The 24548-nt window shown below is 39.9% G+C and overlaps 1 protein-coding gene across 1 annotated transcript in view; it reads right to left on the bottom strand.

Moving 5' to 3' along the window:
- The window catches only part of LOC133129740 (cAMP-specific 3',5'-cyclic phosphodiesterase 4B-like), a 114543-nt gene extending 105269 nt beyond the window's left edge, over positions 1 to 9274 (bottom strand). Inside the window, exon 1 of the mRNA XM_061244011.1 lies at positions 9057 to 9274. The gene's annotated coding sequence lies outside the window, so the exon portion shown is untranslated. The remainder of the gene's footprint in view (positions 1 to 9056) is intronic.
- Between the last annotated feature and the right edge of the window lie 15274 nt (positions 9275 to 24548).

Here is a 24548-nt window from a genome sequence, read left to right as displayed (position 1 = left end):
TGTGTGCGTGTGCGCGTGTATATGTACATATATATTGTATACATTGTGGTTTCACCATGTTGAAATGACAGCACTTTTTATACATTGTCCCTTCATAATGGCGTCCTTGACTTTCAATGTCAGGGCTCTGAACCTCTTGTTGACGAAGGCCAATAAGACTGCAAAGGCAATCAAAAGCCTAGAATCAAGACTAGATACAGAAAGCTCTCCTGTGCCTGCAGCAAGGAAGCAATTGAATACACTTGATTAATCAGAAACACCTGCAAAGCCAGATGTGGTCCCCTGAAATAGAGGGACTATGTATACAATCATTTCAACATGGTGAAACCAAAATGTATAAAAATATCCTTTAATAAAAGCTGAGAAACTGATTACAATTGTAAATTGCGGAGTGCGGAAAATAAATTATTTGTCCCAAACATTATGGATATATCCCAAACTGCAGTCTTTGAGTAAATGGGACATAGCTGTTCAGCTATAATCCAATGAAAACACAATCCCCTCGATAAGATCACTGATGCACAGTGCACATGATTTCCTTTATCAACTGTTCACAATAACTTTAATGACCAGAACACTCTGCATATTTTGCTTCTGCAGAGTAATTTAAAAAAATCACTCTCAGAGCACTTTGATTTCCCAACTCAACTCATTGCTCGTCACCTCAGCTTTCTCACATATTTGTAGGCAGTAATAATCAATTATTCCAGTGCCTCTTCCAATCAGCATATATTGCAATAAACACAATGTAAGGTTCTTCAATTTAATTCTCAGCTAGTGTAATCAATTTGCCACAGACAAGTGACAAGTGACAGAATGCTGTAATCAAAGGCATGAGACTAAAACCCTTTCCTCCTCACTCCTCACAATGTTTAATAAACAATGTCAGACATTAGACATATGTTTACCGCAAAACGATTTCAAAACCGCAAATGTGTCAGTACCGTTACTCAGCTTGCAGGAAGAGATGCAATAATAAAACAGAGAGGTCATTGAAAGTTCAAGTCGATACTCAACCTAACAAACATCATTTGGTAGATTCACAGAAACAGAAACCTTAAGGTCGTAAATACAATTTATATCAAGACCCTCAGGCAATACTGAACACAGTCAAAATTTGAGAGGTATCTAGCCGTACGCATAAGGACAAAATTGTTCTAATTAAAAACAAATATTCATGTTTCTTGTATGAGCGTCATACAACTAGCATTTCCTCATGAATAAATTCCTGTAGAATCCTAAAGAAATCCATGATCCATCCACTGTAATCCCAAACTAATTTAGAATGTAACTGGAAACAGGTAAAGACATACTATAGGTAACTAATCAGCCTTACTGAAATAAATGTGTCAGGGAAGAATTTGACCCATATTGCATTTTATAATCGGTTTACCTTCTGCAGTATCGAAGCACACAAGTTATTTAATTTAATAGCTAATTCAAGCAAAATGTAATTTCATTTTCTGTAATACCTCTCACTTAAGCCATCCTCTTCAACTTCAAACTTGTTCAGTTTACTCAAACTACAATCTCTAAATTAGCAGGTGTGTGATTATTCGCCGTTATGCTAATTGACTGAAACCCTCTCATCATTGGGTGATGCTAAAGATAACCATAAAATCACCTGCCTGCCACAGACTGTGAGGTCCATCCATGCACGTGTACAGTGCAATAACAGGATGAGCTATCCAGCACCCTCAAACCCTGCATCTTTTGGATAGGGAACATACCAGCATAATACCTGTAGATCTCATAACAGCACGAGCCAAAATATGCTGAATCCTCTTCTTTGAATATGTGCGCCATTGATGAACAGCATTCAGAACTTCCAGCACTGCCATACGGCATGCCTGCTGTAGGAACATCAATCTGCATGAAATATTTACATAAAGCTGTGCATTTATCAAAGGATCACCGTGGGTAATTCCCTCTCACATATGCTTACACAAGGGGCACCATGACTAAGGAGCAGAGTACTTTCACATTCGTTCTCAGCAAAAACATTTCCTGTCCTGAGCAGATTATTTGGGACAACTTTTCTAGCCCAAATCCTGCATCAAAGGAGGTGAAAATTCAGAGCAGGCAGACCTGGGAGAAAGGCTGTGATCCCAATGTTGCAGTGTGCTTTCACTTAATTGGGTTGAATTGACAATTGATATTGGAAAGGGCTACTGCCAGCAGTGTCTCCCAAACTTTGGGGTCAGAATCCACTGGTAAGTCACAGTGTCCATTAAAAGGGGCCCTAGAGTCTAAAGGGTCTGCATTACAGCCAGAAGGACTGCTGGCTATTGTCCTCTGCTAGATATATAATTCCAGCACTAGCCACAACCGGGTCAGCAAAATAAAGAGTTTTGAATTTGACAGTTTAATTTGAATTTGGGCCCTAGTTTGGGGAAGCTGGGTCACCGTTGATTTATTTCCTCTGTTAATATTGTGTGTTGAGCTTTACTTCTTTATTTGGCCTTGGGTAAGGAACAGCTGTGCCTCAGTCTAGTAGAGGAAAAGCTTAAATTAAGCCCTTTGGTTGCTGCCAGCTGAAGAAAAATCATATTGCAGCTACCTTACGTTCAAATTTCCATTAAGACCAGGTGTTCACGAGATCTCAACAAACATCTTTGGAGTGCATCTGCACTTACATTTTAAAATGAACTCTGGGTATCCAAGGATACAGAGGTACTTATAGATTAATAGAGATTCATGTATAAGTGCATTATGTATATTAAATGCAAATTGTAACAAATGATCTTGGCAAGCTTGCCAGAATTTGGATTTAATTATGTAACATATACTTTCCCATGCTATGATAACAGTTAGCCAAATGGGCCTCGTTCAGTGTAAGTACAGGTGAGGAAACAACCAGCACAATCGTAAATGTACTGTTCAGACTACAACTGATCCGCAACCACCCGGCAATGTCAAGGGTACCTAATTTCAGTGGAAAATTCCATTTTTTCACCATTGGCACACAGCACACTACACGGCAATGAATCCATCATTTTCACAAAGGATCGGTTCCACGCGAGTAACAGAGTCAGCTTAGGAAGAGTAAATATGGCTCTAATTCCACAGAGAGATACGCTGTCGCCACCCCTCCGTCACACAAGCCGAATGCTTAAAATTATGAGGAAGACAGGCAACTGAAGCTCTCCAGTTTAGTTTAGGGCTTCCTCCCCAGCGATTCTCATTTAAATGAGCCCGAATCAGCATGGGAAGCAATTATCCAAGTGCACATGGAGCTGAAAACGGAACAGACAAGCAGCGGATTTGTGTGAGAGAGGACGCGCAGGGACTCCTAAGCATATTTCAAAAAAAAGACTTGTGTGAGGCTTTTTCCTTTGTAATGCAACGGAATGCTTATTACACTTCTTTATTTGCTTACTTTGAACGCAGACTTAAAAGAACTGCGCAGCAATTGAGGCTGGAAATATAGGAGAGTGAAGAAGTGAAGAAAAGTGATGAGCAGTAATTGTTTTGGGAATTAAATTTACCAGATGTTCAAAATAAGTTAAAATACCAAATAAAATTGAGCAACCTCCCACATGGTGTCTTGGTGGAAAGTCCACCGACAGTCAAGTCTTAGGCTTGCGGTAGAGGCAACCAGATTGTGAGGCAGAATTGCCAAAAGCATCACTGATCCATCACCATATTTCACCGTGGGTACGACACGCATCTCCTTTTAGGCATCTCTGATTCAATGCCAAACATAACAATGCTGAATCTGACCAAAACATTCCATTTTCATCTCATTCGGTTGGTTCCATTGAAACCATTATAAAGTACAGTATTTTTCAGTTTATCTCAATAATTATATTGCTTATTTTTTGTGCATTGCCAGTCTGGGGTGCCAATAATTCTGGAGCCTACTGTACTGTAAACATTTACACAGTTTTGGTGATAAAAAGCTTTTATTACAGCATTCAATGATAATTGCACATATCATATCTCATGGTGGTAATACCAAATGCCAAATAAATTATTTACAAGGGAAAAGGCGTCTTTCGACAATACAATAAATCATGACTCAAGAGTTAGTCCCCCAGTCTGCACTACAGGACAATGTGCTAATTTCCTATGAAGCAGATCAATGATTCTGGAAAACCCTCTGGTTATCCTGACAGTCTCTGATATGCCACAGTGCTAGAGAGTGTGGATATCAATCAGGTTCACTCCACAAATCACAAAAAAATGAGACAAACATTGATAAACATTAAAAAACATTGACCACCTTCCCTGTGTTTGATAAAGAAGTTCCTGAAGCAAAACACAGTAGAACAAGACAGATCAATAAGATGCTGCCCACAAGGTCAAAGGTCGAAACTCATGCTGCTCATGAGCAATGCTGAAAAAAAAAAAAAGAGAGGTTAAGGTCTCATTTTTGTTTCTTTCTGTTATCTGTCTATACATAAGCAAACACATATTATTCCTGTAAAAACAAATATTTAAAAAACTATTTAAAAAACTATTGTCATTAAACAATATTCATAGTTTTGCTAACCTCAGGTCTACAGACATTTCAATCGAGATTAATACCAGCATGTAAAATGCCCATCACAAATAAAAGGTTACAAGGTGCCAGTAACAAATATGAGAGGCAGATTGTAGCTATGTGTTAGTTAGGGATTTTGTGGCAGGACCTGAAATGAGCAGTTCATGCTCAAAAACCTAAAATTTCTGCAAAGAATTCCTCTGCACGCATTTGGAAGCAATAATTTCCGCTAAAGGTGGTGCAACCGCCTACTAACTTTAAGGGGGCAAAAACTCTTTCACAGGGGTGATACATGTCAGTGTTTGATGCATTTTTTAATCAAATCCATTTAAAAAAAGTGTTTTCTGTTTACTCAGGTTTCCATTGTCTAATATAAAATTTTGTCTAAAGATCTGAAACCATTCAGTGTGACCAATAAACAATAATAGCAAACATCAGGAAGGGGGCACTGTTTGTGTGGAAAATGAAAAGTTTAATCAACTTTTATTCAAATTATGATGGGATTGTGCTTCCATAAGCAGGAACCTCCAGTAGCCTAATAGAAAAGCCATTTTTGCTGGTCGGGGGTAGTGTCTTTTTATGGGTTGAAAACTTAGCCTGAACAAAAACTGCCAGATATAGAATTGTCACAATCATTAAAAATAATTGCTTATTATCAGGAGGTTCAAACCTTTTTCTCCATCTGGACTACACAACCTCTCTTCTCATTTTCACGTCAGGGAAAAGATACACCAACATTCACAGCTACCTCTGCTCCAACAAGCCAGCTTCACATTAAAACCATTATTGATCTCCTGAAGAAGATGATTGTCATTTGGAATGCTATGCTCATTATATATGGATTATGTAAAGAAAGTGAAAAAGCAAAAGTGACTGTTTGGGTACACATGGTTGCATCAGAACCCACTAAAAACTAGGTTCTTCATTCACTGCTTATTAATGAGAAACAGGCAGATCACCCAAACCTTTTCTCCCCTTGGAGAGGGTTACTGCGTATCCATGGTGCAGTACTAGGCTTCACAGATTATAGCCATCAGAGAAAAGTGATAGTGATTTTGATACGATTTAGATTTTGATTATAAAATGGTTTTCAGAAAGGATATGACAAACTCGGGTATAAGGTTGGGGATAATAACCAGAAACGAAGGCATTCTGTACAGTAACTAACAACAAAGTGATGTGACAGCTAGGTGTTCTTGTTGTTGTGAGTTGCTGTTTCCAAATGTTCCAGCTCCCCTACACTGCATGAAAACAGAACAACCACCTAAATATTTCGTACCTGATTGGATTTATTGGATAAACCTTTGGAAATATTTGTACTGTATAACTGCTAAACAGTTCAATTAAAAGTACCCTGGCAAAAATGAACAAGCCCTTAGTTCCCCCCTTTGATCTGAGGGGATATTATGTACAATGTGCCAATTTAATCAGAAATATCTCCTGGCCTTGTCTTTGATGGCTGCATAGATCAGACATGACATCACATTTTAAGAAGGCAATAAGCTGGATTTCAGACAAAGAGGAACCAGAAACACATGAGGAAATGAGAATTCCAACAACCAAGGAACTTTCCAGAAGTAACTAAATCCAAAATAAGTTCAAGCCTTAAGTAATGAAATGGAAACATAGACAGCTATGGAATTGTTTGCTTAACATAACATGTGCCAAAATGTGAGCTTTTTCTCCCCTGTACCATAGTAGTATTGCATCATTATGAATATATTCACAGAGATCAATTGCAACCACTTCACATAGAGGTCCAACTGATGTGGTTTTCATACACCAAGGTAGCCACGGTGCCTTTTTTTAATTAAAAAAGGGGTGATATGGTAAATTACAGACGAAAAAGTAACCCTGAAGGCATTGAACTCATACTGTTCATAAACAGACACTCTGAAAACTGCATGCCCATGCCCAGTGTATACCTCCACTAACAGCACAATTCAAGGCAATTCATCTGCCGACAACTCAACCATGGTGATCACCAGTCCGAGGGCCTCCAGTGTGCAGCAAGATTAATAACCCTGCAGGACCCAATAGCTCACATCCTGCAACATTTCACAGACTATAGATACCGTCTTGATTGAACCCAATCAGCACAACCTCCCCCTACATTCGACGATGTTTGCAGCTCACAGGGAGCTGAAAAACCTGAAGTATAAGCCCCCTCCTGCTGGTTAAATGCTAAATGGGGCAGCATGGATCATTAGACAAAGACAGGTATTGAATTACATTCACTTAGAAGACACTCTTACCCAGAATGACTTAAGACAGTCGAGAACAGCAGCAGTGTTCTGGGGATGCGGTTGCTGTATCGAGTGAGCACATTAGTTATAGAAGTAAGACAAAAAGGTACTGCAAGTACTCTCACTCTGAGAAAGTGAGTGGACAGTGTAGTCAAAGTCACAATATACAGGTATGGCTTTTGCCTTCGATTTTAGTTTGCTTTGTATTGCTGCCAATGACTAAAAATGGCTAGTTCGACTGGCCAGAAGAAAAAAAAAGGCATACAGGCCGAATTGTACAGTTTCTTAAAAAGTACCTTCTCACACAGACGTCTTCCTGTACTACTGAGAGATGACTGCAGTAGATTTACTGTTTATAATACAAAATGTAAAACTTTTCATGGTACCAAACCTTCACACTGCAGGACGATCTCCCCAGTCATTCTGTGTAAGTTACATAATGGCCTGATAAGAACAACACAGTCTTTCTAGCAATGTGTCGCATATCATTCATATCATTAGCATGACTCTGGCCAGATTTCATGTTCGTATCTTATCTCTTGTGATGGAGAACTGAAATAGCCAGCTATCTTCTGCCATTTGTTTTGCTTCAAGGCTCTTTCCTTCATACCAGGAGTTGGCAAACCTGCTTCTGGAGAGCTGCAGGGTGCGCTGGCTTTCGTTGTTATTCAGCACTCAACTGTTCGATGAAACCAGTTGATTACAGCCAACTTACCTCACCTTGTTTCATGGGTCTGAATGGGTTGCTGATTTTAAGGTGAAAACAAAAACCAGCAGGACTCTCCAGGACCAGGGTTGCCAGCGCCTGCTTCATACCCCCCCTACTATACCTCCTCAGTCCTGATCACTGCCACTTAATCTCATAAACAGACTGCTGGTGCATCTTGGGCTCCTACTTGTGGAGCTGTGGTTGCTATTGCTATTTGTTTCATAGCAATTTACTATAGTATAGATTGTACGAGACAGACTGTATGTTTCTTCATGTTATTGGACTTCTAGCTTTATGCAGATCCGTATGAGATTATGTTGTTACAGTGATATCAGCAGTATAGCCTCCTATATTCTGATGCTACAAAGCATTACGGGATGTTCCACCAGAACAGCGTTCCAGATCCAAACAACCCACAGCGGAATCAATCTCACATACTGCCAAGAACCTCAAATGAACCTTCCCCGACCTCAGTTCTGCTCCTGATGAAAACCATCACATTCATGTCCTGTTCTTCCTGTTATCATTCAACTCATATTTTCATACATGTACAAAGGCCAGGTAGACAATGTTTATAGACGCTCATTGCTCCTCCACAGGCACTTTCAAGCTTTGATGGAACTTAAATACATCTTAAATTACACCTTTGCTGTGATCTAGGCCTGCACTTTTGGCCCTTCTAACCTTTGGTCTTCATTGGACAGTCATTATCTTGAGATTTTACCTACTGAGTAAAGTATCCACTATACTCCCTTTCTTGTTACCACACCCGCCACCCTTCCTGAACTCCTTTGCCAGGTGTCTGAAAACGATATAAATCCCATTAAAAGACCCTGACTCAAGTCCTGAGGGTGCACACTGGGATGCTGCGTTTTCCAAAAACATCCCTTCAATCTATGGGGATCCCCCCCCTCCCCTTCTTTACATTTCTATTCAACTGGTGTGGTACAGTACACCCCCCATAGCGATTGATGTGTATGCATTGCATTTCTAATACAGACTACATCTTTGGATATACTTTTTAAAAAGCACTATTTTACTATTGTATTGTATAATGAAGGTATTCTGTTACGATTCTATTTTACAAATGGTTCATTGTTGAAGCATAAACAATTCCAGTTGCATTTTGAAATATGTAGCTATTCCGCTTTTCTCGCTAAATGCTTTGAAAGTCTTATAGGCTACTGACAAAAAAAGGCGTCTATAATTAATTAATACGTGTTTCATAGCGACACATTGACATGCTCTTTTAATTTGTAGCAGGGAAATAATTTCGCGATATTCCATTAGAATCCTTCCATACACTATATTCTGTACGAAAAAACGAAACGCGTTCATCGAGAAGTTGGTTAATATGGGTCTCAAATGCAACGAAATGACATTAAACTGAACTGCCCGAACTAGGACACTTAAGTGAACCACCAATTGATACATTCGGCGAACCACTTCTATCTTGCATAATGTTTTCAATTGGTTACGAGTCACATTAAGCAAAACATTATTACTTCACGCATGGACGCCAAGGATAAAAAAAATCAGTGTATTCTAAACTAAACCCTGTATCGAGGAGGAAACACCCAACGTTTATTTACTGAAGACCGAAATGCATCCTTACCTCAAGCATGTGTCCACTTTTCCAACGGAAATAAATAATCTTCTCGTACGAGTCTTTGGTCAAAGAAGAGATTGAGAAGGAGACCTCCTATTCTCTTTGTTTTAGCAAACCGAGTTCCTCCTGCCTCGCACACCTTCAGACGGACCCGTGTGGTAGTTCACTTGTTCATCGCCCAAACCGAGCTTCGGTCGTTCAACTGCTCGTCTGGCACCGCCGTATAATTCTATGCCTGCCTGCAGAATCCGTCCCAGCTTTCTTTTATACTCCTCTCGCCTCGCCTCTTAAAGGATAGATCAAAAGTAAAGATGAATCAGTACTGTCCCAATGTGGCTAGGCTCTTCACGCATTATGACGGAACGCGCCTACCAAAAAAAGCTGTAGGCTATCTCAAAACATCATTGAAGCTTTATGTTGGCTAACAAGTTTAATATACAGTATGTAGCCTATTTTTCTCGCTCATTCTTGAATTCGCGAGTTTAGCGCTAGAAAGCGGATTTTGCCTTTCAAGATGTACTAGCCTACTCATGTCCAAGTGCAGTCTAATTCATTTCTGTCTAGTTTAACATTTATAATTCTAAGTCGTTAGTGCTGATTTCTATGCATCGTCAACATGCTGAAACAGTGTATAGTATAAGCTATAAAGGCTATTGTTATTATTGTAGGCTACTTTTAAACTGACGTGCTGGGAATGTTATATTATTTGATTATATTTTCGAAAAAAATAATAAAATTAAAACAACATATAAAGGACATATCATTTTATAAAGTCGGATGAGGGATTTGTACCAAATGATTAGGCTACTAACACAACATAAATCTGATTACAAAAGTGCTGAGGATTTGGGGAAATTCACACTTCTTGTTTTTGGCGAATAAATTGGTGGCGGTACAAATTCTATAATAGATTAGATGTGTCTATAGAACACCCACTTTGTGGAATACAGTGCAAATATTTGTGTTTGGTAATAGTTAAAATAATTGTAAGTGGGGTTTTACATATATACCCCCCAATTTCCATTGAGATCCATTCAAATGCAAAAAGTTTTAGTATCACTATGACACAACCTGAAAATAAGATACCCAGACTCTGATGTTGATAGGTCACAGACATCAGGAAGTCATGACATGCAAAGGGTATGAAATGAATACTAAATATTTACAAGGCTAATTTATTTGACATTATGTACATTCTTGTCTCAAACATTGAAATGGACTACATATTAAAAGTGCTGTAATTACTACATGGTGAAACCAAAATATATAAAAATATCCTTTAATGAGTCTGCTTTGACAACGTGTGAATTGTTTGATTACATACAATATTACATCGGAAAAAGCGGAAAAAGACAAGGTGATTCCAAACTTTTGAACAGTAGTGTACCTTAATCAGCACACCTTTGCAGAATAAAAACCAGAGTAAACCTTTGAATGGCTTTTCCTGGAGGGTGACAGCTATAAAAAATAAGATATAAACAGGATAAAAAGGGATATAAAATACGGAAGTGAGTTGGCGGGATTGAGGACAGAGGAGGATATTTTAACTGTAAACACAGGACCATAGCAAGCCTGGTCAAAATCATGCATATTATGCCTTTGACGTCACATTAACACTTCCACTGTTAAGTACCGTTCATCATCCTTAAATATATTATTCAGATTAATCTTTTCATTCACTGGCAACATCTCACAACCCTGACCTTTTCAATGCTTGGAAGAATTTCAAAAGCCCTTTCAGATCTTTATAACCACACATGATTCAGTCATGAATCTTATTTTGTCATCCTTTCACTATTTGCTTACAGACCTGGACATGTGCTTTGTGCTTTCTTATCTGTATGTGGCTTTTGTTCAATAAAGATCAAGATAATGGTTCAGGGGTAATGCTGCCTTATTGCAAGTGCATGCAGATCTGTGGTTTTGTTTAGTGTATGCGCACACACGCGCGCACACACACACACACACAGTCAGGCTTGGCTCACCCCTACCTTAAAGCTAGTGCCAAGGACAGGATCAAGTTGTAAAATATTCATAGGGGCCATGGTCTTATTGACCAGAAAATATGACCAGGACTGGTGTTCATTGGCAGAACTCCGGTCCTCATGTTGACAAACATAAATAACAGCCTTCAATCGCAATTAAAAGCCTAGAATCAAGACTAGATAGCTTTCTTACACCTGCACTAAGGACATGATTGAATACACCTGACTAATCGGAAACAGCTGAGAAGCCAACTGTCCAATTACTTGATTCTTGATTGGCCAAGTCAGTCATTGGATCGAAATACAAATGAACTTGTGTTTCATATACTGAAGCGAAAACTGAAGTCTCAATACATGTTTTCTTCAGTTCTGACCAGGCCACCAGGACTTAAATCAACCCTCAAGCACAACCGATTCACTTCCATATCCCACTGTCATTCTCAACATGAGATCCACCTTCAACACCAAAAATACAGCTGGCAATAAATTCTGGGGGGTTGAATTTTTTGTGTCTTCTCGTGTCATTTGGGGCCACCACGAAGCGTCATTAGGATGCAGAAATCGATTGTCTTTTGATGTTATACTGTACCTTCTGAAGCTCAGTGGGGTGGTTCATGCACACAATTAATTCAGTTGCAGAAATCCCAGAACTCCCACAGCCTCTCCCAGAAATCTGTAATTGCTGTCTATGGTATATGCCCCCAAACCACTTTTCTCACAGCAAGGAGCACTAAATGTTCTCACTCCCTAATAATGGGAGCAATCTGTTTTTTCAGTTTTATTCACCCTCATTTTTGAATGCTCAAGTTATTTGTCTGTCCCATGACCGTCACCCATCAAATTGTGGAGAGCATGTTTACCCTCAGAAATCTGTCCAGTTAGGCTTCTTTTTGATGACTGAAACCCCTCCTTCACTGGGCGAAACTACGACCGACTGCGGAACACCAAATCCCATCATGCACTTCTCATTCATCAGACCCCACTGGTTGACCGGGTCATCACAAAATAATGACTCCACTGCTCAGCTGAAGGACTGTCGGATGAAAAGAAGTGGTGTTGTGCACGATCATCTTTGGAGCAGATTGTGTGCTGGCCTCTCCTGAATCAGCAAGACAATTCAGCAATGACATGGCCTAAGCACAAACTGCCATTTTCATAACTGGTATAAAAGCTGAAATAGGGACAAAGGGGGGTGGGGGAGGTCAATCACATTTATGTCAGCGTATCCTGGTAAAACTGTTAAAACATTCCCAATGTCCCAATGATGGAACAGTACACAGAGATTTACTGTACAGATAAAAGTCTGTAATATGTTCTTAGGCTTCCTTACCTTTACGGATAATTGATTCTAGGTATAAAAGATAAGAGTTATGAGGATAGACTTAAGATGCTTAATCTATTTAAGCTTAGTAAAAGGAGACTTAGGGGGGATTTCAAATTCATTTAAGGGATTAACAAAGTGAACTATATGCGATTCTTCAGGGTGAGTTCGGTTAGCAGAATGAGAGGGCCCCAATTGAAATTGGCAAAGGAGAAATTCTGTTACAGATATAATGAAGTACTTTTTCACACAGCGAGTGGTCACTGTGTGGAATAGTTTGCCAGGACATGTAGTGGAGGCAGAAACACTGGGGGTTTCAAGACTATTTCGCTCTTAGGCATCTAAGCAGTAGGTATGCTTAGGGGTAGGAAAAGGCGAGCACTGCTGGGCTGAATGGCCTGTTCTCACCATCATATTATGTTACGTTATGTAATATTATTTTTTACAAAATCACTAATTACCTGTTTTACTTACAGTAAATTAGTAAGTTATCTGTATACAGGGTATGTATTCTAAAGTGGTATATTTTAATATTCATATGAAAGACATTACAAAATTTTGGTACTTTTTGCAATCTTTCATTTAGGTAATTTCTTTAAACCGAGGGTCATTTTATGACGGGATTTGCACAGGAACGTGTATTGTGCCGAGCAAATCTGGGCACTACCGCAGCACCAAATCCGACCATTGTCTGGCAAAAACACCAGGCTTTGACATTCCAAATAGAATGATGCACACTGAGGCAATGCCGTATGCCACATGCAGCGTGACGCAATCCTGGAGGCTTCTCCTGGAACCTGGCACGGTTGGGCCGCGCAAACCGTCCAATCGGGTGGCTGCATTCGCGGATGCCGTCAGTGAAGTGTCTCATACAGAAGAGCCAGAGAGGCTCTACTAAGCAGGATGAATAGAGAGCTTAGTACAGTACATCATTTGACTGGGAGCAGTTTTCCAGCAGGGAAAGCACTGAAGGCTGTCCGGTTTCCAAAAAACTGAAGGTGGTGAGTGCTAGACGCCACTCTCGCCTACTCTGCTAGGCACAGTGCCGTGTTATTGTTTTCAATTATGTAAACACTGGATACACTTGGGTCATGCACTGAGTCTGCCAGCAAATGGCATCGCTAGCGTGCTCCCAGGAGCCGTGAGGAAATTAAACAGCCAGAAGTTTTAATTAGCAGATCAGTTTATGACAAGCATGTGACAGGTTGTAAGTACCTATTCAGCAAGTCATATTTACAGCACCATGGTGGCCTTTTCTGACAGCTGTTGCAATTAGTCCCTGACTTGTTTACAGAAATCTGCTTCTCAGTACAAGGATGAAACAATCGTTGTCTAAAAGTTACTTTCAGGAAGAAAGAGAGCAAGAGAAACTATGGAGGTACTGGACTGACATGGGCTGTGCAAGGATAACAGGAGGAGGGGAGGTGGGGCATTATCTTATGGCATTATTCTCCACCAGATGTGAAGGCAGTAGAATTGAAAGAAGGGGAAAGGATAGGGAAATCACACATTAAAGCTTTACTGAAATGATTAATTTCAATGTTTTCACTTTCCACACAGAATCTCAGTTTGGGTGTTCAAGAGGATATCAAGAAGAGAAGTGATTTCATTGCGTCATAGCATCAGTAGAATTGTATCAAATCGGTAGAAAAACTGATTTCATAAAAGCTCCCCTCAGCTCTCCTGGGGGGAGTGCTGCAGCCACACTATAAATTTATCGACAACACGTTCATCGCATTTTTCCCAGAAGCCTCTGTATTTATTGACGGGTGGAGGCAAAATGACAGACACACTGGGAACAGGAAGCAGTTGCCCACTGCGTTTCATTATTAATTACAGTAACGGACACTGGTCAGATCAATGCATGAGAGCATTTTGGAATTTCAGCAGAGGATTGAGGGTATGGTGGCCCTTAACAAAAGGACCTTTGAGATGGCCCCAACTGTGAACTGAAAATGATTCAGTTTCAAAAGGAAGGACTGTTTGTTATCTCTTTCTGCATTCAGCCATCATTTCCTCAAGAAAACAAAAAATGAATAAAAGCTCCTATTGAGTGTTTCGGTGTTTTTGCCCACTGTTAAACAGTGATTATGACTGAAAATCTGTTTGAACAAGCAAAGGTACAGTGATACAGGATATATCCAATATCCCCTGAAATCGACTGGAGAGCATAACTGATTGGATTTATTTCAGTGCACTTAATTTCTCCAGTGTGTATCCAGCTCATAAGACATAATCAAGTTCAAAAGACAAAGTTAGATACTGGTAAAATTTAATTTTAAATTACAAGTGGCTAAAAAGGGTTGTTTGCTGGGAACTACTGGCTATGGATAGCAGTTAAAAGTAGTATGTGCGCTACAGGTTTCCAGACTAGAGGGAAAGCCCATGGCTTCATCAGTCTTCAGCACGTGGCATGTGAATCAATACCAAACAGGACAGATTACTTGTCAGTCACACATCTTTGACATTGTACTCAAACCAAAGCCATGCCCTTTTGAAACCTTCTCTTGTTAAAAAAACAATGCTGATTTGCTGCTTCTTTCACGTTACATAGCAACAACTGCACCCTAGGCCCAATACTGCCCAGTGTGGAACTGAATCCCTCATAACATACTGGGCTTTCCCCCACTACACAATGCAATAATGCTGTGACATCACTTTTGAGTATACACCAAGTACTATCTTTCCCTCAACACTAAACAAGTCAACCTTGAGAAGTGAGGTGCCTCGGATGAGTTATCCAATAACTTTCACTCTGAGACAATCATCAGGAAGTGTGGAATGGCATAGCATTGTTTCAGCTTGGTATAATGCAGGTGCCCAAGCTCTCCAGAATGTTGTTTATTAGTTTAATTTGTACTGGCTAAATACAATTTGACATTTGATTAATGTGAACATTTGTAACTGATGATTAGATATTAGATATGATAGATATTAGATATTTAAATTTGTATGATGAATTTAATTACCAAATATATCAGATAATGTATTTAGTTTTGAAAGATTATTTAAAATAAATATGTATCATGTCAAATGGGCCAGGGAGAGGAGAGGGGCTCACCTGTGGCTGATTCAGTGGCAGCATTGCCTGCATCGTCTGCAGGTAGCGCAACGTAGACTTCAGATGACAGGCACAATCAGTGATTCCTAAAGGCACAACATACAAAAAAATGCATGAGGTAGATCACCTTGTTCGGGTTCAAGACTAAGTGGTGCAGCCACATTTTAATTCAATTTGCCAGGCTACAGGTCAGCTAGTGTAACAAAAATAATTCAAATACACTAGCACAAGTCAGCATTTGCCTATGATACTATTAAACCAATTAATACGCCGAATACAAGTTAATTTTAGCGGTATCATTCAGTGGTATCATTCTACCATATAAATGAGTGACTTTCTTTCAGTACCCACCACTCTCACTGGTCATCAGCCTTTTTGACCCCTAGGCCAGCAATACTGATGCCTACACCCGGTGTGAACATGAGCACTTCCCCTGTACTGTATCTCTGGAGTTCATTCCATGTCTGCCTGATATTTGTATCATTTCTATCCCCTCTTTAACCTCTCTCCCACTGATCTAATTTCTCATCCCACTAATTGCTATCTCCCGGGATGCCATTACACAACCATTTCACCATCGTAAATTGGGCATTCATATGTCGATGACTGCTAAGTGTGTACAATCCATCATAGCAGCCAGCTTTATGAAACTGTGGCCTGGTGTAATGGAATTTCTGAGAAGGCTTGTCCCGCACTTACATACAATCAATCAAATGGCTTGTTGCTGACAACTGCGACTGGATTAACTGGACTGTGCCTGCCATGTGGATGGCACCACTGTGACCTCTGTGTTATTTAAACAGGATGGGGGGTGGGCGTTAATGCAATATACACAAAAAGGCTCAGTGCTGTCTGACCTGGGGTCACATGACTGGTATCGTACCTCTCAAGTAAGATGCAGGACTTCACACTGGAGATCAGAGTTTTAGTTGCTCCTTATTTAACATCTGTGAGCTGATATCGCAGTTGAAATTATGGCGAATGGTTTGTGTGTACATGTGCATATGTGCGTAAGTATAGTATGTCGGATAGGGGCGACATTGGCTCAGGCAGTAAGCACAGATGTCTGGCAGTCGGAGGGTTGCCGGTTCGATTCCCGCCCTGAGCAAGACACCTAACCCCTAAATGCTCCTGACGAGCTGGTTGGTGCCTTGCATGGCAGCCAATCGCCGTGCGTGTGTGAATGGGTAAATGAGAAGCATAAATTGTACAGTGCTTTGGATAAAGGTGCTATATAAATATAGCCAACCATTTACCATGTTAGTGTGAGGTGAGGAGAATGAGCTGTCAACACACACATACGAGTGTTTGATTGTTTGTGTGTGTGCCTTGTCAGCTCAGTCTCCTCTCTGATTGCTGAACAGTCATTTTTTTGATGGTTTAACATCAGTGAGAGCCGGGGCAGGCTGCTCAGGTTTTAGAGTGTGCTGAAAGTGGCAGGGGAAAAGGGAGCAGATCGATGGGCCATTTGAAAGGCACCTAGACTGGCCTCACTAAAATAAAAGCTAGAATGAGGCTTTAGATGGAAGTGTTCAGAAATAGGATTTGTAAAGGCTATTCACCCAATGTGTGCCTCACACCTCAAATCAAACGCATTCAACATAAAAGCTCTGAGCCAACCACTGAAATTGACATGGTTCAACAGCTTCAATTGGCGTCCAAAACCTGATACTAAATAAGATAAGTAGGTTTACCTTATTTAATGGGTTGGATTGAGGGCGGGGAAGGCTTCAGTGGTCGATCTCTCATGCTGTGGTGCCCTGTAATGCAGGGGACATTCTGTTCCAAGCTCTGCCCCACAAAATCAAACCAAAAAAATACACATTTGAAAAAAGTACTATCTCTATGTCCATGTTAATTAACTGCACTCTCCTCTTCTTTCTCTCTCCCCCTCTTCACGTGTTTAGGTGACCTACTGTGCCAAGGCAGTGCCTGGATGATAGATTGTGCTCTGAGTGTGAAAGACATATAATTGTTCATATTTAGTGCTGGATGATTTTTTTCTTTCATCGTTTTGTTTTTTTCACCCACATACAGTATACAGGTAGCTGCTATCTGGCAACATGCAAAAGGATGAAATAGAATTAACGCACTCTGAGCTCTTTATGAAATGAAATAGGGACTTAAAAGTAATATGTAGACCTGGTTTAAATCAACACTTGTCCTCAACTTCTCAAATTTTGCTGATTGCTAAACTGTGAAGAAAAAACTTCATAAGATTTGATTGTAAATCAAAGTAAAGAACAAATGTTGTTTGAATCAGGCCAAAGGCACTTGCCCAATTGCTTGGAACAGTTCCTCGTTGGCATTTAGGAGCTTAGATAGCTGGCAAATGTATTCCTATGAGTGGACATTTAGAGGCAGAGGAATGTTTTTCTTAAATAAAGCACACAGTTCATGAAATGCTAATTTTTAAAATGACAACACAAATTTCTAATGAGAAGTAATGCCAACAGTGGCCAATAGTGGAAGTGGGGCCTTGAGGCTCAAAACCTATACTGGGTAAACTAGGGTAAACCACCCACTAGGGTAAACCACCTACCACAAATATTAAGAATTACAGCTGGAGTATGGAGTAACTCACTATTTTAACCTACACAGCATAGCCTACTACAATAGGGCCAGTGACAATCAGAAGCACATACGGTAAAAACACACTGGCATCTGGTAACAGTCACAGTGGCCTATGATTCATACTAATGCATACTGGCCATGCATACATAGTGAGTTCCTGAACCACTCGTGTGTAAACAGACAGTCATTTCTGCTTGGAGCAAGTTCTGAATTTGAATCTATTCAGCTATGAAGTTAATCTAGACAACAGTTTCTGCCCACCATGGCATGGGTGTATTTATATGAACAATACATCTGCCTTCTCTGTCTCTTAATATTGAACTGTGAAAGAAAAGAGAATAGGTAAGCGTTTAAAGCATCTTCAACCGGTTGAAAATGTTCTCCTCGTAGTGCTCCCCCTAACTAGTGACCCATCGCTGGCCTACTACAGGCAAGAAAATGCAAATATCTGACTAACGTTAGGTTCAGTTAAATTAGAGTGTCTTGGAAGGACTAGACTATTTCTGGTTATATTAATTTAGCGTTATCTAGCTAGCTAGTTTGCTTTCCTAAGGTGACGTTATCGTTAGTTAGTTAGTTAGTTAGTTAGTTAGTTAGTTAGTTAGTTAGTTAGCTAGCTAGTTTGTTTCAATAGGGACGTTATAGTTGTGTTTTTATCTTAACTTGGCTAGCTAGCTAGCAATAATTATCATTGGATAAGGCACCGTCCTTACCTTAGCTATCGATAGTTCATACACTAAGTTAGCTAGCTTGTGGAAATTCAGTCTTACAAGATGAGCGCGTATCATGGAGGTAGTTATGGTAACAAACAACAATGTGCGGAAAGTGGTCTGTCAGTCATAGCTAATTGACAGTTCTCACTACCACGCCCAGACAGTTTGGGTGAACTTTTATAGTGGGAAATTTATGCTTAGAAAAAAGTTTTAGAATACATTTAAATGACTGAATAATAATACAAAATTTGTTTTGTTGTTTCTTAAAGACACACAGGGGTCAAATTTAAGGGGACGGCCACCAGGTGGGCTGTTCCTTTAAATTTGACCCTTGTGTGGGCTGACAGCATGGTTAGCACATTCTTTCCTGCAATGACATTTTGTTTCAGTTGTGAATCATAGTTTCTGTACCTCCCTGCTGTTCACCATGCTCACCGTGTACAGTAATCTGTCTCTCACTCCAAAATGAATAGGTGATAATGCAGTAAAGATGTCGAGGCTGCCTGAATAATACAATGATCCTTGCATTGCCTACAGGCTAAAGATCACTGTTCCCAAGATTGCATGCGAATGTCATTTGAATTTCTGAGGACTATAGCAAGTGACCTTTGAGGAGACAATTTCTAGCCAGCATGTTTAATAAACTGGAAGTACCTTTCATGGTGTTCTCCCCAGATACACGGATACAGCAGTAATCCACATAATCAGAGCTCAGTTCAAATGAAAGCTGGAACACTGGTCCTGGAGAGCCACGAGGTGTGGTGGTTTTTTGGTGACACCCAGCATCTTACTTGATTTGGTTCCATAAGTATACATTTCTGGTTTCAAAGGTAAAATCAAAACCAGCAGACTTTCCAGGGCTGATCGGAGCGACCTTAGACTCAACGTCCCTGTGCCTCTTGAGTCAGACACTTCGATTTTTACTACTCACTACTGGTGAGATTTGAATTTATTTTCCACGACATTCCGATTTTGGCATTACAAAATAACTTGTTTCCTCCCACCCCCTAGTGGTGTGGGCACCTGCGCCCGAAGAATTTGGACTCGTCACATATCCACGATATATTAAAATAAATCACACCAAAACGCCATAAATTAGCACACGGTTTGTTCAAGGCCATTTGTTCCATAGTATCTCTTCTCCCTTTAGCTCAGGACAGCAAAACAAAAGCGATTGAATATACCTGACAAACTTTCCAATTACTTTTGGTCTCCTAAAATGGAGGGACTGTGAATAAAAAGGATGTAATTATCACCCAATGTGGATGTATATACCCTCAAATTTAAGGTCAGTATGCACTTTAGCCTCACATTCATTGTATAATTCTTTCATTGAGCAGAAAAGAACAGAAATTGTATTTTGTACCACTATCCAAATACCACACTGGACCACACTGTAAATGTTTTTGTAAACCAAAATAGCTCTGTTTGTTTGCAAGCTGTAGCTAATACCAAGCTCAGACGTCATTTATTAAACTGAGAATACCCAGAGGAGCAAACGCTTAGCCACAGGCTACTCTAAGCAGTTCAGGGGTTTTGTTAGTTTTGGATGTCTGGGAAGTGATTTATGCCCTTACAAGTCAATCAGAGAGAGATAGAAAGAGAGAGAAATAGACAGGACTCTAAGCTTTAACCAAATCGAGTGTTGTTTATATAATCACTCTGGGCACTGTATATAGGCAATGCTCCAAGCTGAGGTGATTTCATCAGGTTCCTTAAAGATGCAGAATGGGTTTTTTCTACTGTAACAGCTGAGCATTCTCCTGCAAAATATTGTGGCCCATATTCAAATAAAATAGGTTTGCACTATGGGCAAGTTATTGAAGAACTCAGAACATAGAAAATTCAATGTGAAAAGTACAGTCTTTCCATGGAAACCCTTGCTGTATTTGTTAGCTTTGGACATTTGGACATATGGACATGTATTTTTCCAGTGGGGGGAAACATTTTTGAGATTAATTGTGTACCATGCTTTTGCCACTGGCTGATGTGGATTTTGAGGAATAAACTGGGAAAAGTAAATTAAAAATGCTATTTGTTTTCCTTTTGAATACACATGAATAATTCCTCACATATTTCATAGGTGTTGATACTTTAATGAACGGTTTATTAAAAACAATATTTCATGTTAATGAAGGTGTCCAACTTGCTTCAAAGCTTTAAGAATATGCTTTTTACAGAGCATAACAAATCATTAATCTTTAATTTGTTTATTTGATAAATTATGCCTTTCACCAATCTTTCACTGTACTCACTCATATTTGAAATAAATATGAAGCTTTCACACTGCATAGCAGTTGTCCATTGTCTATCATATAAACTCAATTACAAATGGATGCAACTTGCATACAAATGCAACTCTCTGTATAACAATATACACCGAAACATTGATTTAACTGGCTTGACCATCTGGTCCCTTGTGGTAAATCCATTTATACCAACAGTTCTTTCACCTTGTCCCTGCATTTTAATAATTGCATATTATTACTATTGTTTTTTCATCAGGGGCTCTGGCTTCCTGAACCAAGATTCAATAGTGACGTATGTATATAGTATGTACTGTTAATATGGGTAAAGATTTTGGCCCTTTTTTGCCAATTTTAGCAGGACCTCAGTCAAACATCATAGCAGAAATAAATACTGAATTTTATTAGCTAGCTTAAATAAATAGGATAGCATGGGAATTTCAGCCCCATTCAAGTGAGAATGGAAACCCATCTGACACTGCTTATTATACGTACACCTGTAACACGCATATCCAAAAGTATACTCTGGTGGTGGGTAAGATGTAACATGTACAAGGAAAATATCCCACACAGGCACACACAATCTTTGAAAATGAACACGCTGTACAACAAAGACCACGGTTCTGTCAGGTAGACCTCCTACAGTTACAACACTGGGTTACACCCAGATTCCATTGTGATAAGACAAGTTCTTTAAAACTTGTCTTATCACACATTCAAGCTTTCCAGATTGCAACACTTACCCATCTCGTATGAAATTCATACGAAAGAATGAATGACGTAAAATAAATGGGCGCTTTGTAAAAGAATGAATGAGTGAGAGCTGCTGCCCCCTGCTGAAGAGTCGATTTCACAGCTTTTGATGTCTGTCAGATCTGATTGGCACATAAAGTGCGCCTTTAATGAGTCGAGTTGTGACTCAACATTTAATATTAGCAATGCCATCAGGAGATTAAAAACAAAACAGGAAATATTGTGTCTACATAAGATGAAATAAGATCACAGTGCATGCCAGGGGAATTACAAATAAGCCTGCTTTTATGAGATTGAATTCCAGTTGAATTCAGGTACTTATCCCTGCTGCTCTTTTGTAGTTTTCCCCCCATTATTGTTAGTTGAGCTCACAGCTGAAGTGGGTAGGATAACAATTTCATTGTGAGAAATTCATATTCTTTTGTAATCGGAATGAACAAAAATCTCAATGTCCACTTGGGTACAAAAGGACTATGTGACACATTTAGCTTCCCAACTATCACTTTATAGGGCATGTACTATTGGCTTGCTCTCTACAAAGGAGCACGTCTCATGTACAATGACATTATTATATGAACCACACAATATGAGCTTGAGCTTAAATTACTTTTTTGGTGTATGGCTTGTTCAGTTAGTATGATTTGCTTGTGTGCTCAATAAATTCGCAAACCCAGACCACAACAGTCCAGTGCTGACTTTTACTGGGAGCCTTATGGAGTGATAGCAACTGGTATTAGGTGTCACTTGTGGATGGAGCGTTTCAGTTAGCATCATTGCTCACTAGCGCTAGCTCCCCTGGGCATTCAGTATCCACTTGCTAGCATCTCTAACGCTAAATGTAACTCTATCTGCAGTCTCAAAGGCACAGCTGTTACAGCAGCACAGGCGACTGCAGAGGATTCGGCCACCTGAATGGAGGCAGGATGTTGCAGTTATGGGACAGGCCTACAAATATAAGTGGGTATTCCAGAATGTGGTGAGAAAAAAAGTCCCAGGTGTATGTGTATCCCAGGTGCCTTTGATGAGCACACACCACATTAAATTCCCATGAGCCTGATTAATAAACATAATCTGACCTGGTTTATTCCTTGTAAATGAGGGCGTTACCAGTTCAGTCACAAAGTTGTCAAAGGTCCAACCAGCATGCTATCCCCTCCCGTTCACAACTCCACACAGGCACTGTGTCATGCAGCACTTACCAGCAGAGGCCGCTGTTGTACAGTTTCAGAGTACACGTGAAAACTGCGTGTCATAGCTGTAGTTCCTTTGTTATGGTCCTCTACGTCCAATACAGTCATAAATTAAACCAATTTCTTTGCACAGCACTGCCTGACCTGGAGAAATCTGCACTGATCTCCAACTCAAAGTCAACAGCCATTCGTCTTTAGAGCTTCATGAATCCAAGCAACCTAATGTATCATTCTGTTACAATGATCATTAGGAAAGACATGGCATATTCTTATTCAGAAGATGCATTACTGTTGGTTGTATTTTAAATATAATTTCACGATACAGAAGATGAGAAACTACTATTAAATTAAAAGGAGGGACAATGTGCTACAAAATAGAAAAGTGTGGTCATCATTAATTTGGCAGGTATTCAATCACCGTCAACTTTTAAAAATACAACTGAAGCAATAGCTCATATCCCTCATTCATAAACAAGCAGTTTATTCAAAAACCCAAATAGAACATATTCACAGATTTCCACCAGGCAGGAGACGACCTCGCAAAACTGAAGCAATAAAGAGGACAGAGCACCCTCTAGTGTTGCTATCCAAGTAGCATCCCTTACTCCTGCAGCCAAATAATATCCATTCATTTATCCATGCAGTATCTAACCCGCGTGTTCCTGGTCAGGGTCGTGGGGGGTGCTGGAGCCTATCCAAGCATTCATTGGTTGAGAGGCAGGAATACACCCTGGCGCCAAATAATATACAGTGGTGTGAAAAAGTGTTTGCCCCCTTCCTGATTTCTTATTTTTTCGCATGTTTGTCACACTTAAATGTTTCAGATCAAACAAATTTAAATATTAGTCAAAGACAACACAAGTAAACACAAAATGCAGTTTAAATGAAAGTTTTTATTATTAAGGGAGAAAAAAAAATCCAAACCTACATGGCCCTGTGTGAAAAAAGTGATTGCCCCCTAAACCTAATAACTGGTTGGGCCACCCTTAGCAGCAACAACTGCAATCAAGCGTTTGCGATAACTTGCAATGAGTCTCTTACAGCACTGTGGAGGAATTTTGGCCCACTCATCTTTGCATTGTTGTAATTCAGCCACATTGGAGGGGTTTCGAGCATGAACCGCCTTTTTAAGGTCATGCCACAGCATCTCAATAGGATTCAGGTCAGGACTTTGACTAGTCAAAAGACTCCAAAGTCTTCATTTTGTTTTCCTTCAGCCATTCAGAGGTGGACTTGCTGGTGTGTTTTGGATCATTGTCCTGCTGCAGAACCCAAGTTTGTTTCAGCTTGAGGTCACGAACAGATGGCCGGACATTCTCCTTCAGGATTTTTTGGTAGACAGCAGAATTCATGGTTCCATTTATCACAGTCTTCCAGGTCCTGAAGCAGCAAAACAGCCCCAGACCATCACACTACCACCACCATATTTTACTGTTGGTATGATGTTCTTTTTCTGAAATGCAGTGTTACTTTTACGCCAGATGTAATGGGACACACACCTTCCAAAAACTTTTTTCTCATCAGACCACAGAGTATTGGGGAACATCAAGATGTTTTCTGGCAAAATTGAGACGAGCCTTAATGTTCTTTTTGCTCAGCAGTGGTTTTGGTCTTGGAACTCTGCCATGCAGGCCATTTTTGCCCAGTCTCTTTCT

Source organism: Conger conger, chromosome 5 (genome assembly GCF_963514075.1).
Source record: "Conger conger chromosome 5, fConCon1.1, whole genome shotgun sequence".
Classification (NCBI taxonomy): Eukaryota; Metazoa; Chordata; class Actinopteri; order Anguilliformes; family Congridae; genus Conger; species Conger conger.
The sequence above is the reverse complement of the archived record's forward strand: the minus strand, read 5'-3'. Positions and strand labels throughout refer to the sequence as shown.